At 45.8% G+C, this 15915-nt stretch overlaps 1 non-coding gene across 1 annotated transcript; it reads left to right on the top strand.

Annotated features, from left to right (window-relative positions):
- The first annotated feature begins 8995 nt into the window (after positions 1–8995).
- Positions 8996–9067, top strand: TRNAT-CGU (transfer RNA threonine (anticodon CGU)). The gene has a single exon. It is a non-coding gene; the product is annotated as a tRNA-Thr (tRNA).
- Positions 9068–15915: the final 6848 nt, after the last annotated feature.

Below are 15915 nucleotides of genomic sequence, written 5' to 3'. Positions count from 1 at the left end.
TTGAATACATTCCCCAGAAGAATGTTACAGTAGCAGTGACTGTGCTTTTCTCTGTATTTCTTGCTGTTGGCAGTGTCTTGCCCCTAGTGTTGATGTATCTTGGTGTGTGTATATGTGATGCATTTTTCCTGAATTTGAATACATAAAACGTATTCAGTTATGGATGTAAATATATATATATTTTTCTGCAATCTTTGTGCTCTTGCCTTCAGTGATGAGAAGCAGGGGGGAAGTACTGAAATCAGGCTTTCTTGAAGGCAAGAAAATAAAACCAATTTGTTTCTGTGTATCTGCGTTAGGCAGGTGTAAAGTAACTGGAAAGCAAGAGGAATCAGAGGAATTACTATGAGATATAACATCCCAGCGCACAAAGGTGTCTGTAGGACTTCAGTGCTCTGGGAGAAATGGTATACTCTTGTTCAAACTGATGTCTCGGGGCTGGTTTCCTGAGGCTCCAGGAAGGCTCATCTGGAGGAAGGGATTTAAAAAATACTCCTTTGCCACCCAGGGATGGTGTAAAATGTCCTGTGCTAAATTGCAGCAGCATCTGTTTGTGGAGAAGCAGGTGGAGCACCCTGGACACCCCACGCACATGCCTTTGCCACCTGCTGCTGCTTCTGGATGTGCCACCAGAAGGTAGGAGAGGAACAATTAAGCCAGCTTGGTGCTACTTCTAACTCCCTGCCTATGGGACTCTTCCCCTGCACTTTAGTGATGGCATTTCCTTTGTGTGGTGCTGTCTGTGGGTTGTGCCAAGGACTTTGCTCTTTTTGTAGGCCACACAGGACTGTTTCAAATTGTCAGGTGGCTGTTGCTGACCTGCTGTGACAAGCAGGGCTGGGTGAGCTGCCCCCAGCTCTGTTCCAGGAGTGACACTTCTGTCCTGCAGTGGACTTAAAGATGAGTGAAGCTGTTGCAGGTCAGACTGGTGACTCGAGTGTTTTCCCCTAAATATTTTTAAGTAAACTGGACTCAGCTTCAAAATTTTAACAATCTAAGCCCCTTTCTCATTAAGGTAGAACATCAGCAAACGTTGAGGACTATTTCACTGAAAATTATGCTGAGCACTTGGGAAGCAGAGAGCCTGGCTTACTTCACTGAGACCACAGAGCCTGTGGACGTGAACAGAAGGCGACATGATTATAGCGATAGCCAAGTTTTTGTGCTGGTAACTACATGCAAGAGTTAAATAGTCACTGATAGTAACAAATAGTCACTAAATGTGGTGGAAATCCTGAAAGTGGCACTCTAGCCAAGGGTACCCAGCTGCAGATTTTCTAAAGGCTTCCAGGTTGTCTGGTTTAGCTCTGTACCCAGCTGCTTTAGCAATTTAGAAGCTGTTCCTTGCTCCAGTGTTTGCACTTGAAGAGTTGTCTTACCACCATGTTGGTGGTGTTTGTAGCTTTGTCTTATTGCATAAAGGAGTTATACTTCTGGATCTGTGGTACTGTTCAAATACATATCCAAATACTTGTTGTGTTTGCCAAATAGTGTGAGCTGCAGGTGGAAGAGGCATTTCACTGGCAGATGCATTTTCCTTTAAGGTATTCACTTCTAAAAATGCTAATTAGTAATTGCATTCCTAGGCTAACTACAATAACTACGGATTGTATAATAACTACAGACCAACTTGTCTTGCAATCCAAGCCTTGGAGACAACTTCTATCCCAGAAAAGAAGTCATCACATTTTATGACATGCAGGTAACTTGGTAACGATGAGTTGCTGGGAAGGAAGAAGAGTAATCCGATATTGGCATTCCAGAGAGTGCGTATTTCGATCAAGCATCAGACAGATCTGTTGGTAGAACAGACGGGAGATTGTGGGAGGTAGGAAGACACCGGTTTCAGTGTCTATTCTCTGTTAAATTCGTATTTCTTTACTGTGAGCTTCATTTGTGCTCACAGGCCAGCTGGGGAAGTACAGTCTGCCTCTGTGTCAGTGTTACTGTTGGGGGAACAATGGCTTCACTTCCCTGGGTAAATAACCTCAAACAGAAATGCATTATCATCTCATTATAGCAATATGCAAATCCAGTAAACATTCTTGTGCTGAAACCGTGCTTCTTATTTAACCTTCAGGGATGCAAAGACAATCCAAGGTACTGTATCTTGATCTGCTCCTTAGCTCATTCTGCTGTAGATTCTGAAAAGCTAAGTGATATTCTGGTCAAACCAGTTGCAAACCACTGCAGGTATTTCTGTACAGTGAAAAAAGATAACTTGCTTCTGGTGGCAGCTGTCCTTCAGCAGCTAATCCCACACACACGCTACTGCGGAAAAAATGCCTCTTTCAAAACTTGCACCTATGAGTACCTGAAATGTAGTCTCTTGAGATTTTTCTGCTATTGGCTGCTTCCTTCCAGACATCAGTATTCAGCTGCCGCCTTGTTCTGATTTCAGAGTGTGATACTGATTCAAAACTATCTTGACATCAAAAGAGTTGTTCTCAGTTTTTTGAATAACTTGTATTAAAAACGCGAGCTGTCTGAGAATGTATGTTTTGAATTGCAACAGTGCCAAACTCTAACCATCCCATCTGTTTCTAAGGAGATTTTAATATGCAAATTTGTAGCAAGTCTCAAAAAATTAATACGGTGATACCCTTTTGCTGCCAACTTTCATTCTATGGTCTTGAGAGAAATTCTGGTATTTCTCAGCCAGCTCTGTAGGGAATTGAACACAATGTTATTAATTCTCAAAGATATGTATACTGACAAATATTCTATTGTCTGAATGCAGCAAAGCTATATTGACTTCAGCAGAGCTGCATTACTCAGCAGAGAGGATCTTGGCCCAGTATTTGGGCTCCCCAGTCTGGTCAGTAATTGAGGGCTTGGAAGCTGATACATAAGCATAGGTTGTGACCTGTGACATCAGTCACTGTCCAGTGGTCTCTGCTTCATAGTGCTAATGACGTGATGAATCTAAGAACTAGAATTTACAAATAAATAAATACTTGTTTTTCCTTCTTTAATGGCAGTGAATGTACAGTGGTTTTGTATTAAAACAAATACTGTATGGTGTGATCTGAGGGATTTTTTCCAAGGAAGGAAGGAAGTAGCAGATGATCAAACACTTGCCAAACCAGCAGCTTGGCTTCTCTTGGTTTCAGTGAAAACTTGACTCAAACTTTTACTGAACAGTTCCTGGATTGGTTCTGTTGTAAGTAGCAATGCTCATATTTTTGTTATGTCATTTATTACTCAAGGAACATTGTCAAGAAGGCATGACAGGTGATGTCACACAGCTGATTTTAAAGGATATAGTTCAACAGTTGTTTGCATTTTTTCCTTTGCAGCATCCTCAGGGTTGTTTTTCTCAGTATTTTTCAATCCAAAATACTGATCCTCAGAGCAGTTTGTTATTGAAGCACGTGGCACATGTGGGTTTCTTATTTAATGAAACTCTGCATATGTCTTTACAGTTTGATAAGGATCGCAGTAGGTGTTTGGTCTGAACCGTGTAATCTTGCATAGCTCACGGGAGTTGCTCTGGTGTGCAAGAGAGTAATTTCTTTGTGGGGTTCTTCCCCAATACTGTTGACAACTTCCTCAATCTGTTGACATTTACGCTCCCGGTCTTGTCCCCAGCCACCGTGTCCACTGTCAGAGCATCCGTGTGCCTTGGGGCAGCTGCTCTGAGCAGATGGGAGGGACAAACACAATATTTATGGTTTCAGTACGGCTTCAGCTACTGAGACGAAGAATTTTAGCCGTCTTTATACCAGGCCAGTCCTGTCCATGCCTTTTGTGAGGTCCTGAAGACACCATTTTATTTAATACCTTATCCGCAGATAAATTATTCTGGCTCTGGAGAAAGGAAGCCGGAAGAGGAACCAAGAATTTCATATTATGTGAACACTTCAGTACACTACAGGGCAGTAAATGTTGCACTGACAGTATGTTTAAATACTGAGATATTTTGAGAATTTAATCAGTTGTGGGAGCCATTTGCTTTGCTTTGTTGCACAGACTGTACTTACATTTTTGCATGGTTACATATTTTAGTATTTGTGCCTTTCTCTGTTGTGAGGATACTTTTTATTTTCACATTTTATCTCCTGTTTTGAGTGCTTTTTATATACACTTTTTTCATTTGATCTTCATCTCTGGTTTTCTTGTAATGTACATGTGTATATATAAAATAGATCAGATTTGTATTCATGTGCCTCTGAGATGTAAAAAATACTCATTTTGTACAGGTTTTTTTAGAAGCACTAGGTCATGGTCTAAATTATGTAGCAAGTGAAATTTAACATAATTAGCACTTTTTTGTCTTCTTTGAGAAATGTTGTGTCAGATGGCTGTTCTCTTTTGTAAGGCAATGTCACACACACACTCCCCAGATTTATTGTTCTAGTGTTGTTATGAGACCAACTCTATCCACTTGCTGGTTTCAGTTACGTCAAAATAATAAAACACCTAACTAATTGTTATGGTCCTGACTTGGTGGTTATAGTTTTTATTCACACTAAAGCCAATTTGCTTCTTATTTGCTTCTTTTTATACTTGAAATGGACATCAGACCAAAACCTCATTTGAACACATTGTCCATTTCAGGTTAACTTCAGTTCTGGGATTATTTTGTGGGAGGGAGTGAGTGACTTACTTCGCCCGTTGAAAGGGAAAGAACTATAGCATTACCAATTCAGAGACCTTCCTTCTTAGAAAGGGTGAAATGCTTTGGATTACTTCTTCTGTTCCTTCCCTGACTTCTGTGGCAGCTTTTCCTAAGGACTGACTCTGGATCTGCATGACTGCAGATCTTCCTCTTGCAGGAGTGAGAAATTTGGTGGTTTGCTTTCTGCATTTTGGCAACTGCAGAATAAACTCCTTCCGTGAGGTCTGTAGCGCAGCACTCTCCTGCAGCATTTGGGAAGCTAAATAGATGTGTTCTGAGACGGGGCCATCTGTAACATGCAAACAGGGACCTGGTCCTGGACGTGTCCTTCCCTTCCACCAACTCTTCTTGAGCTGGTGCGTTCATTTATTGAGTGTTGACCCCCTCATCTGGTGAGATGCTTGAATTGTTCCCTCTCTCACACCTTGTTAATCAATACCCACTCACCAGCCCCTGGACACAGGAAGATAATAAATTGTGGTAAGTCACAAGTTAGAAATCATCAATATCCCCTAAATCTCCCAAAATGTAAAGTTTTGATCTATAAAATAACATGTGCCATTCTCATGGAGCAAAATTTTTTGACTGAATTTGGCACCTACTTGACAGATTTTATAAAGCTGCCTTAGAAGCAAGGAGGTGGTTTTAATTTTTACTTCAAAGGCTGCTTAGTACAAAAATGGGCAGAGTCCACTCACTCCATTGTTATTGAAAAAAACTGAAAAAAGCAGCCAGCAAAAGTCACACATGACTATTTTTCATCTTGTTCTATAATTTACAACACAAGCAAAGTGATGTCAGTACCGTTGCAATGTGCCATTACACTATTTTCTCTGTATTTTGTTGAAATACTTTTTGGGGGACAATAAAGCTGTCCTTGGTAATGTGGATCCTTTCAGGTAGCTGTAATGTACAATCAGAAATGTAAATAAATTATTTGCTTTCCTTGCATGATTAAAAAGTTGTGTGTCGTGGGCGGCTGGTTCAGTGTCCCTCTTTACGCTGCATCCCTGGCACACGCGGTGGTGCACGTCATTTAAAGAAGGATTGCACAGTTCTGCTCTCGCCTGCCCAAACGCCAACCTCGTTAAGTATGTGGATGACACTAGGGAATGAGTTTGTCTCAGTACATGCCTTACCTGACAGCCACAACTACGCTAAATTTCCAGGACCTTTGTGGGATGCATAAGGCCAAAGATTCACAGGACCAACCCATTAATCTCCCCACTCACAACACTCCCCTTCTCAACTGATGGCAACTCTGGCTGTGAGCTGTTTGCAGGATTTGGAGCCAGCTTTGTAATCTTAACTGAAATATAATTATTTACTGACCCATGTGGCTAACAAGCGTGTGCTCTGCCTCTTTTCCTGGGGAGCAGCAAGCTGCCGTGGGGAGGGCACAGCCCGGAGCCATGTCCTCGGGGGGGCTGGTGCACAGACTGACCTTGCATGACCAACCCTGACCAGCCCAGGTCGTGCCCACAGGGCACTGGAGAGAGGAGGTTCACAGGTAAATTAAAGAAAATGACTTTATTACGCTCACCTGTGCTGGGGCCTGAGGGATGGCCCTGGCAGCAGCCTGTCCCTGCCCGGGTGTGCTTGGTTAGTGCTTGATGGACCAGGGCGGCGTGTGGAAACCCGGGGCAGCGGCTGGGAGCCGGGGTCCCTCACCCGTGCGGTGTGTGGAGGCTGTGGGGACAAAAGGAGACCCTTGGACTGGGGGCTGCTCGACCAGGACTCGCCATGTTGCCAGTGGAACAGGCTCCCTGTGAGGCGGGAGGGCAGAGGACACACCGGTGCCTGCAGGGTCCGCTTGCCCCGCACTCTGAGGTAATTTTTTTTTAAATCTTCTCCTATTTGAGCTGCCAGGCTTGCTGGCATCTTCTCTGGTCTTTATTTTAACTGCTGGAGTAAAAAAGTAGCCTAGTAAGCGATGAGCTGCTTTGGTTCAAGGCTACTGTTTTTGTGAGGGCCTGTGTGGAGCGAGGGGAGGGCGCCGCAGGCACGGCCGCCTCGGGGGCAGCCCGGGCTTGGTCTGTGGGCGCCTAAAAGAGGTTTTGTTCCCAAATCTCAGCAGCTCAGGCTAACGTGCCGTACTACTGACCTACTTCCAGATCAGTTGCTCGCTGGTACGCAAGACACACTGGGAAAGTAAATCAGCTGTTACTCTGGGGATAGGAATGTGCCAACAATATATATCACAAAGTCTGTAATAGTTTCTAACAAGTGATGCTGTTCTTACTGTGCTGGGGAAAGCTGAAAACTTTGGGTCATTTTGCAACCAGGAATTAAAGCTCAGAGCTCCCTGTGAGGTGATTTTTGTCTTGCTCTTATCAATTGAGGGGCGAGGGAGGAGGGAAATGAGGTTTGGAACAGACAAAGGTTAAACGAGGCAATAGCAGAGTAGGAAACAGATTGTGGTTCTGACTCCAGAAAACCTGGATGGTGGCAAGGAGAGCTGTTACAAAAGGGAAAATACATCTCTTGTGAGCTGCGAGTGGGTACATGGGCCAGCTCCTGTGATGTGGCAGCAGGCTCTGACCTCGCGTTGTCTTGGCAGACACGTTTTGTTCAGCGCAGTGGTCTCAAAGCTGTGACTTTACTTTCCCTTGCTCCGTTTGCTGTTTTGATGGCGTATGTTAGAACGTTTTGCCAGATCTCTGATGGCAGACAGGGATCTGGGATGTGCCACTCCACTCTAAAGGTCTTTTGACCCACGTAATGCAGCAGGGACCCTCCTCGTCTGCATAACTTGGGGTGAGCTTTGTCCTTGGAGCCAGCTGCTTTTTGGATGCAAAAAAAGGGATTAGAGCATGTGACTAGTAAATTGAAGATTGTCCCAGATGTATAACCATAACTATTTGGGTTAACGGTGATTTTAAAACAACTTTGCGGTGATAATGTGTCAGCATGTCTTCTGGTATAGTGCTTAAACTCGAATTTCCTCACACAGAGATCTTTGTGCCTTAGCTTGCTCTCAGACAAGGTAGTTAATATTTTGATTCAATAGCATGTAACATAAGGCTTACAACTCACAGTGTGGGCTCTTTCTGAAAAGAATGACAGAAGAGCTGGACTGTGGCACTAAATAAGGTAGATGGAACTTAGCTGCTGGTTGATTTGGTTTGTGTTTTTCAGGAGGAGTATGCAAGCCAAAAAATACCAGATTACTTTCTGCTGCCCAGCAATGGCTGAAAACTAGCAATCGAAACGAGAAGTTTCAATTCAAAGCAAAATGGTTCAAAACCACATCCTTCATATTTCTCCCTCCTGCCCTACAGCTAGTGGTGATAAAAATGAGAGCTGATTCATTTCTTGGGTTTTAACCAAGCATTAGCCATAAGACTAAATATTTGGTGGCTGGAAACCCGAAGGAGGAAATATTAATAACGTAGTATTGTATTTATGATTTATGCTATTATTATTTTACTACGTAAACAGAAGATAACGGTATTGAAGTAAAATGTGAAAATTCACTTTGAATATCAGGAAACGCTTCCTGACACAAAACCATGCCAGATTGCCCGATATTGTCCCAAGGGAAGGGGTGGAAACGCTGTCGCTTGGCACGCGGTGATGGGAGGCAGCAGCAGGGCAGGAGCTGAGCTGTGCCTGGGTCCCCCCGGCCGGGTCCCCGTGTGCTGAGCCTCCCCGGGGTCTGCGTCCCCAGCAGAACAGGCTGTGAGCAGGGCCCGGTCCCACTGCTCGTGCTTTGGGGGGCAGCCCCCCTCTCCCCGAAACCGGGAGATGGGGCCAGCATGCTCCTTAGCAGGTGCCAGACACCAGAGAGCAGCAGGGCTGAACGTGCAAGCTTAGCAACAGACTTTTTTTCTGTACAAAATAGGCACAGTTTGTTTCCTTGGGCAAGTCTGCGTCTCTGTAGTGGCGCACAGGTTCACTCTGTCGTGAGAAACATCAGGAGTTGTTAACCAGGAGAAAGAAAAACAGACGTTCCCCGACAATTTGATGGTCTTCTTTGGGTAATGCCCTGACGGGAAGGGCCAGCTGCGGGGGTGGCTTTAGCAGAAGCGGGTTTCCGGGGCAGCTCTCCCCGGGGGGACAGCGGCGCGCTGCCGGCGGGCAGGGGAGCGGCAGCGGGCGGGGACGCGCTGGGCCACGCCCCCCGCCCTGGGCGGGTCCGCAGGGCGGTCACCGCCCGTTCCCGCCGCCCCACCCCGCGGCCGCCGCGGCCCCGCCCAGCGCCCGCACGTGCCCGCCGGACCCGCCGCGGTCCGGGCGGCGTCTCCCGCTCTCGGCGGGGGGAGCCGCCTCGTTCCTCCGCCGGCAGCTCCGCGGGCGGGCGGGCAGGCCCCGGCGGCGGGCGGGCGACTCGCCGGCTTCCACTGGCGGCGCGTGGGTGCTGCTAGCCCGTCAGGCGCGGTGGCCAAGTGGTAAGGCGTCGGTCTCGTAAACCGAAGATCGCGGGTTCGAACCCCGTCCGTGCCTGCTGAGGCAGCGCAGTGCGCTGGTACCCGCGCCGCGGGAAGGCCGCGGACGCCGCCTGTTGTGCGGACCATTTTTGCTCCGGAGCCGCGGTGTTCGCCCGGGGAGCCCCGCGACCCAGCGGGGCGGGGAAGCGGCGGATCCCGGGGAGCGGGGCTACAGAGCCCGTGGGTGGCTGCAGGTCCCGTGAGTTCCCAACGTGGCCGCGGTGTCTTTGTCGCAGACCTGGTGGGGAGTTCGTGGGCGTGGGGTGAGCCCGCGGGCGGCATCCGTGGAGCCTCCAACCCGGGAACGCAGGAGGAAAGGTCTGGCCGGGATGGAGCCCTGCGCCCCCGGGAGCCCCTGCCCTGCTGCGGACGAGCCGTGCTGCGCATCACAGCTCTGCTGCGGGACCACAGCAACTGCTGCTGCAGCAGGGATCGCTCTGTGGGTTCGCTTCAGGACAGTTGCTTTGAATGCAATGAATCGTCGTTAAAATAAACCTGATGTTCGCATTGCTGTGGAGGAAGTGTGTGGTGAGCTTGGAAGTGATGAATCCCCTCTCCATAGGTGCTGGTTTGGGTGTAATTCTCGCATACAGAGCCCTTAAATGGTAGAGGGAAGCCAAATCGTGGAATAAACAAATACAGCTGTGAAAAGCCTAGTGCAGTTTTACCATTTACCCAGAACTGACCTTGATTGCTTGGTTCTTAATACATAAAGCTGTGCGAAGATTTACATGTGCAGGGGCGTTTCTGCTGGCTCTGGATAACATCACTTTGCTTATCACTGCTTTCAGACAGCTTAAAATATGTAAAGAATGGAGTCATTTCACTGCAAAATCACAATAACCACGTATCTGGGAAGAGCTGAGAAGCCTCTTCTGAAAAACTAGCTGCTTTCCTTGATGCTTAGAAAAAAGCCGGGTTTTGCTGTTTACCCCTTAGCCTGGGACTGACTGGGTAGGAGGCTGTTTGTCTTTCTCAATAGGTATTGGAAGTATGTGTACATAAGGTGTTTTGGGAGGTTTGTACAAAATGGTTGTACAGTACGTTATTAACAAGCCACAAAAAAAGCTGTAGTACATTTTTATATAAAAACAGGAAATGCAATTTAAGACTTGTTTAGAAAAATGTAGACACCATTTTACTTGGAAAATGCAGTGCTGTCAAAACCTTGTCAGCTTTGTTGGAGGCTTTTGAAGATGAAAGTTCCAGCTTTGAAACACCCTATTTTGACTTTTGGGTTTGTGTTTTGGTTTTTTTTTTTTTAATTCTTCAGCATCTCACATCAGAATGTCAAACCAAACCGTTCCTAATGATTCAAAAGCCATCTTGCAGCTTTTGCAGAGAATTTCAGAATTATGTGGGCTTGTTTCTGGTTGAAACCAATTGTGAAACCGAGGTCCTCCCTGAAACAGGCTTGCCATCCCGTAAACTCGAGCAGTTGAGTCTTGCCCAAACGTGTGCCACGAACCCAGGACTAAGATCCGGGTATTTCAATAAAGCTCTGGCATTGCTGTTCTCTGTGGCTATAACGCATCCAGACAGCTTACCACTTGCTTAACTTCAGTCTCCGCAGAACTGGAGTATTTGCTTCTGACTCTGGGTGTCTTGGGAGGAAGGTCCTTCGCAGGGTCTTTGCCCAGCTCCTCGGGAAGGGGCCCACAGGAGGGCTCTGTGCTGGGACTACTGGTGTGCGTCTTCACCCTCGGAACAAGCTCACCTGCTCACCTTTCTGTTCAGAAACGCGCAAGTTCTCTGTGTGCCGTCCTGCTCACGCTGTTGTCTTCAAGGCTCCCCAGCTCTTCACAGACACACTCATCCCACTCAGGCAATACATTTAATAGTTAAAGTCCTGATATGTCAATCAGCTTTAATCAAGATGCTTATGATCTGATCATAACTGTGCTGGAGGTGGTTTTGGTTTGGGGTTTTTTTGCTGGGTAAGAGAGAGTTGTTTATTTTGGACACAAGTCCTTACCAAAAACATAAAAAAAATAAGTGCCCCATTTGAGTTGCTTAAAATCTTTGATTTTATTCCAGAAAATACTGAGCAGTCTCCCTCTGAATATAACACGCCATGAAATGAGAAGTTATTAAATGAGGATAAAGATGAGGCCCCTTTTAATTACCTACTAAAACACATTGCAGTTAATGTACTTAAAAGATGTGATACTGCTGAAAATCTTGGCCATATTTAGGTAGAGAATTTCCTGACCTTTTTGGTTTGACAAACCAGTTATTCAGAATCCAGACATCTTCATGACTACTTTAAAATAAGTGTAAAAATGAATCAATTATAACAGCAGTATTTCTGAGTTGTGTATTGTATGTATTTTTGAGAGGCTGACAGAAAATGCTTGCTTTTGAAAGGTAAGATGTGAATGGGGACTAAAAGCATTGTGTTCTTTGTTCAGATTATAATAACATTTTCAGGGCTTTGCAACTCTCCTGAGCGTCTGTCGCGTCCTCCCTCGGGTCAAACTTCACTGAAAACCAGTGCGTTAGCAACACAGGAGGAGCTGTGTGTGGCTCAGAAAGAGCAGTGGGATCACTGGAAAGCCTTGCTCAGACCCTGCTGCCTGGAGCTGGGCAGGGGGATTGTCCCAAAAGCTGTTCAGACTCGCTTGTCCCATTAATAGTGTTGGATTGTTCTTCCCAGCTCTCTTGTTTTTTGGGTATCCCTCCATGGGATGGCTGACACCTTTTTTTAAAAAAAAAAAAAAAAAAAAAAAAAAAAAAAAAAAGGAAAAAACAGAAAGCCATGAAACCTTGAACTTTGAAATAAAATACACGTGCCAAGTTGCGCAAATAGCGGGTGGTGTTCTCAGCGGCGCGGTTGCTGTCCCGGCAGCCGGGCCCTGCCTGGGTACACGGCAAACGACAGGGCCAAGCTGTGAGGATGCTCAGCACCTTCAACAGGGAACCGCAGTAACGCTTCCTGCAGATCAGACAACTAAATGTACAAAGTATTTTATTAAAGCTACAACTGCTGGTGAGGCCACCAACAGTTGAGGGGAAGGCAGAGATCTTAGATGAGGGAGGAGAACAGTATTTGCAGTGTTATCTGAATCACAAATATATGGCTGGGTAAATTAACCCATGAGTAAATAAACCCCAAACTGTGGAAATCTTCACATGGCTACAGCAATGTGATTCCCGTTTCCATCATGCCTGGAATTCAATGGACTGCTGAAGTTTGACCAAAAGGCATTTCTTGTGTCAAAATGAAAAATTACAGATCAAAAGGGTGACTTTGCAGACAAACATATCGATCTAAAGCCTGGGTGACACAGGCTTCCTGGAAGAGAGCCCAGAAGCATGTCTGTGTTTAAAGTCAAATGGCTGTAGCCTTTTACCACTGATGAATAAAAAATGTTTTTGTCTGCATGCCGAAGGCTCAAGCAGAAACAGAAATTACTTGATTTGTTCTGCCAGAGGAGCAGGTACGTGTTTGCGAATAGTAATCCATTGAATGCTGCAGTAGTTCATAATTTTAAAAAAGACAGAGAGATAGGAAATAAGAATATGTTTTTTCACCCAAGAACTCCGTCTATGGCAACTGTAGGAAAGGCAAAGTGAGTCTCCTCATTCTGTGTTCAAGGGGCAGCATTACTGGTGTCCCCTTTTCTGGAAACATGAGGAGGGCAGCAGTTGTGAAGTTCCTCCATGAGGATCCCAGCTGCATTTTTGCTTTGGTACAAGTGTAGCGACTCTTACAGAGGTCCAGCCCTGAGGGTGCTGCTGTCATCTATAATTAGATACTAATGAAAAGGTCCGGATGTGCCTCCCTGACCAGGAGGAATGAGGGGCTCAGCACAGCTGCTGCTGCTCCCCAGAGCACAAGGTGTAACGTCATGAGTGGTGGCAGCAGGATTTTGTGAATGAGCTCTGGGCACCCAGGAGAGTGAGTGGGAGTCCTTGCTGCCCTGCTGGTGTGATGTGAGCAGCGCTGGGTGCCTTGGTTTCCCAAGGGAACCTGTGAAACCAGAATTTAAATGGAAAAAGTGGTGCTGAATGGCAGTGACTGCTTCTGTGAAGCCCGTAAGATGCCAGCTGGGACTCCAGGCTGTGTGTCTGAAATGAGCTTCAGTTACGCAGGGAAGGAGGAGCAAGGGGGATGGATGGGAGATTTCTAATCTCATCTCCTCCATAGTCTGTTTAACCTCAGCAGCACGGTGCCTGCTGGTCACAGAAGACCCGCTCATCTCCCTCTTTCTCTTTCAGGTGCATATTCACGTTCCTGCTATAAACTGCGTGAAAGAAACATAAGCTCAGAGCCCAGGCCTGGAAGGTTTGTGCACAGGGGTTCTCCTTATCCCTGTGAGTACCCTCTTGCATTTACCACTGACTGAAGTTTACTGCGGTAAGCAAGCTGTTGTGGGATGAAGGGCAGTAACAAGAGTACAGCTTTTATTATGACCTCGGTATAAACTGGAAAAAAATTACACTGGAACTGATGAAATTATATGTTTGTAAATGCAGTGCCATGGAAGCAGCGTCAGATGTTGGGTTAATATAGCTTCTGAACTGTCAGTCCTCATATGAATCTCATATCATGGAGAAAGATTTCCTTTGCTTTTAGCACAACACAGCTCTGCTGGCCTGGTGATGATGGTGCCAAAGCCAGGCTTCAGAGTCCAGCATGAGACATCATGTCAGCAGTGCAAAAAGCATCAACAACAAACAGGACAAGAGGCACAGGGCACAAACTGAAACACAGGAGGTTCCTTCTGAACATCAGGAATCGCTTTTTCAAGTGAGGGTGACTGAGCACTGGAACAGGCTGCCCAGGGGGGTTGTGGAGTCTCCATCCTTGGAGATATTCAAAAGCCATCTGGGCAGCTGCCTTTAGGTGACTCTGCTCGAGTGGTGGGTGGACCAGGAGACCTACAGAGGTCCCTTCCAACTTGAGCCATTTTGTGAAACTCCTTTGCCTTTGAAGTTTGTTCTGTTTGCGGCTGCCTCAAGGACGCAGGGCCAGACCTGTCCCTGTGCTAACAGCAGTGGCTTCTTCAGGGTGATGTTCCCTGTGACTGTGACCTGCTGTCTCATTTGTGGCAGCAGTAATTCAAACTGTAGTTGGTACGATCACGTAAGTTGAAGAATTTAAACTATATATGAATTCAAAACAAGGACAGCTTAATATAGAATGTAATATTTACTGTCTTCGAAGAAGCTATAATAAACTTAGATGGGAAGCTCAAAAAAGAGACAGAGCAATCAGCTAGCATTGGATTCTTGAGAGCCCCAGCTTGAAACTTTCGTATGTTATTGTTGGGTGCTGTGGTCATCGATTGAACCCAAATGGTCACGAGAGCTTGATGGCATGATGCAGTTTGCACTGTCACAGCTTTATGGGGACTGTGAGGATTGTGCATCTAAATTGATGCGATCCTTGTCACTAATCATACCCTAGTTCAAACACTTATTTAATTATAGGAAGAGGAAAGCAGAAAGCACATGAGGCTTTACCGGCGTAGCTGGGTTTAAAGCCTCATTTCATACTTGCAGTGTGTAGCTGGGAGGAACAGTACTATGGCAGCATCTTTAAGAAAGTGTATTGTGTAGCCCTGTGAACACTGTCCCCTCTCAGCAGTCACTGCAGTACCTTGGTGCCCCAGTAAGACCTGTGCAGCAAGAAATAAGCTCCCACTCTGAGCCCACTGCCCGTTAACCTCTGCTTGAGCTGAGTTCCTGACACCTGTCCTTTCATCACTCCGGACCCAACCGAGAGAGTTCTTGCGAGATACCAAATATAGACTGTGCGCAGCCTATTTCACAACTGGAACTTGCAAATGCTGGAGTGGATTTCATGGACTGAAGCCGCCCAGGGAGGGAGCATTACAGTAAATAATGTTAGTGCATTTGTTTAATCCCTGGGGATTGTGGAACGTAGGATTAAAGTGGGCTAAGGGGATTTCCCCATTGACAGCTGCTCCTTGGTGCACAAACACGCACACATACAATTTTTTTTTATATGTAACTTGTTCAGCCCCAAAGAATTTAAACTGCATATGGCACTGTGCATAACATGACCGTTGTTTCCACATCTGGTTACGCATATCTGTCTCCCCTGGTAATTGTCTTTAATAGACACAATTGGGGATGAGATAGTTGTACTAAGAAGAGACATAGCTCTGTGTTTGAACAGGAAGCCATTATTTCTGAGCTTAATCATAGCTTGTTAGTCCTGTGATTTTCTGCTCTCCCCAAATACACACAAGCACACATGCTTTAAAAGTGAAAAAATCCGACTCTGGGTCTCCAGCATGGATTCATATTTTCAGGTGAAGAGCAGTGAATTTCATGCTGTGCCAGCAGTGGAGTTTCAATTATTTCTCTCACTACATTGCCTTCAAGTTTAACTTTTTTGTCAGCAAGGTCTGATGCTGAAATACCAAGCTGTTGGCTACAAGCCACACTTGCTTACATGCTGCTTAGTACCACATGCTGGAAGGTTAACAAATCAATGGATCTACTTGCAGAGAAAGGTATTGCTTAAGTATAGGCAGGATCAAGAAAGAAAAACTCAGATTAGTGCACGCATTCAACTTGACCAAATCAAGTCCACAGGGTCTAAGTGTGTCCCAGTCACCAACAGGCAGAAGTTCCCTCCTGACTTTGGAGGTATCACTGCAGTCTTCCACTTCGTGAAGACCTATAAAGAAGCTACTCCATCTGGTTCGTGGCTCTTGTAAAAATGTTTTCTTTTTTCCAAACAGGGCTGTTTTCAGAGTGATAGAATCTATTGTTCCATAGTTATTGTTCTTGGCTATTGTTGGTCTAATGTTATAAATATATTAGCCCTTTGGCTGCCAAATGGCTTGAAACAAACTGCTTACGTTTATTTATAGAATTGTGAAAGTC

This window comes from Caloenas nicobarica, chromosome 18 (genome assembly GCF_036013445.1).
Source record: "Caloenas nicobarica isolate bCalNic1 chromosome 18, bCalNic1.hap1, whole genome shotgun sequence".
Classification (NCBI taxonomy): domain Eukaryota; kingdom Metazoa; phylum Chordata; class Aves; order Columbiformes; family Columbidae; genus Caloenas; species Caloenas nicobarica.
The sequence above is the reverse complement of the archived record's forward strand: the minus strand, read 5'-3'. Positions and strand labels throughout refer to the sequence as shown.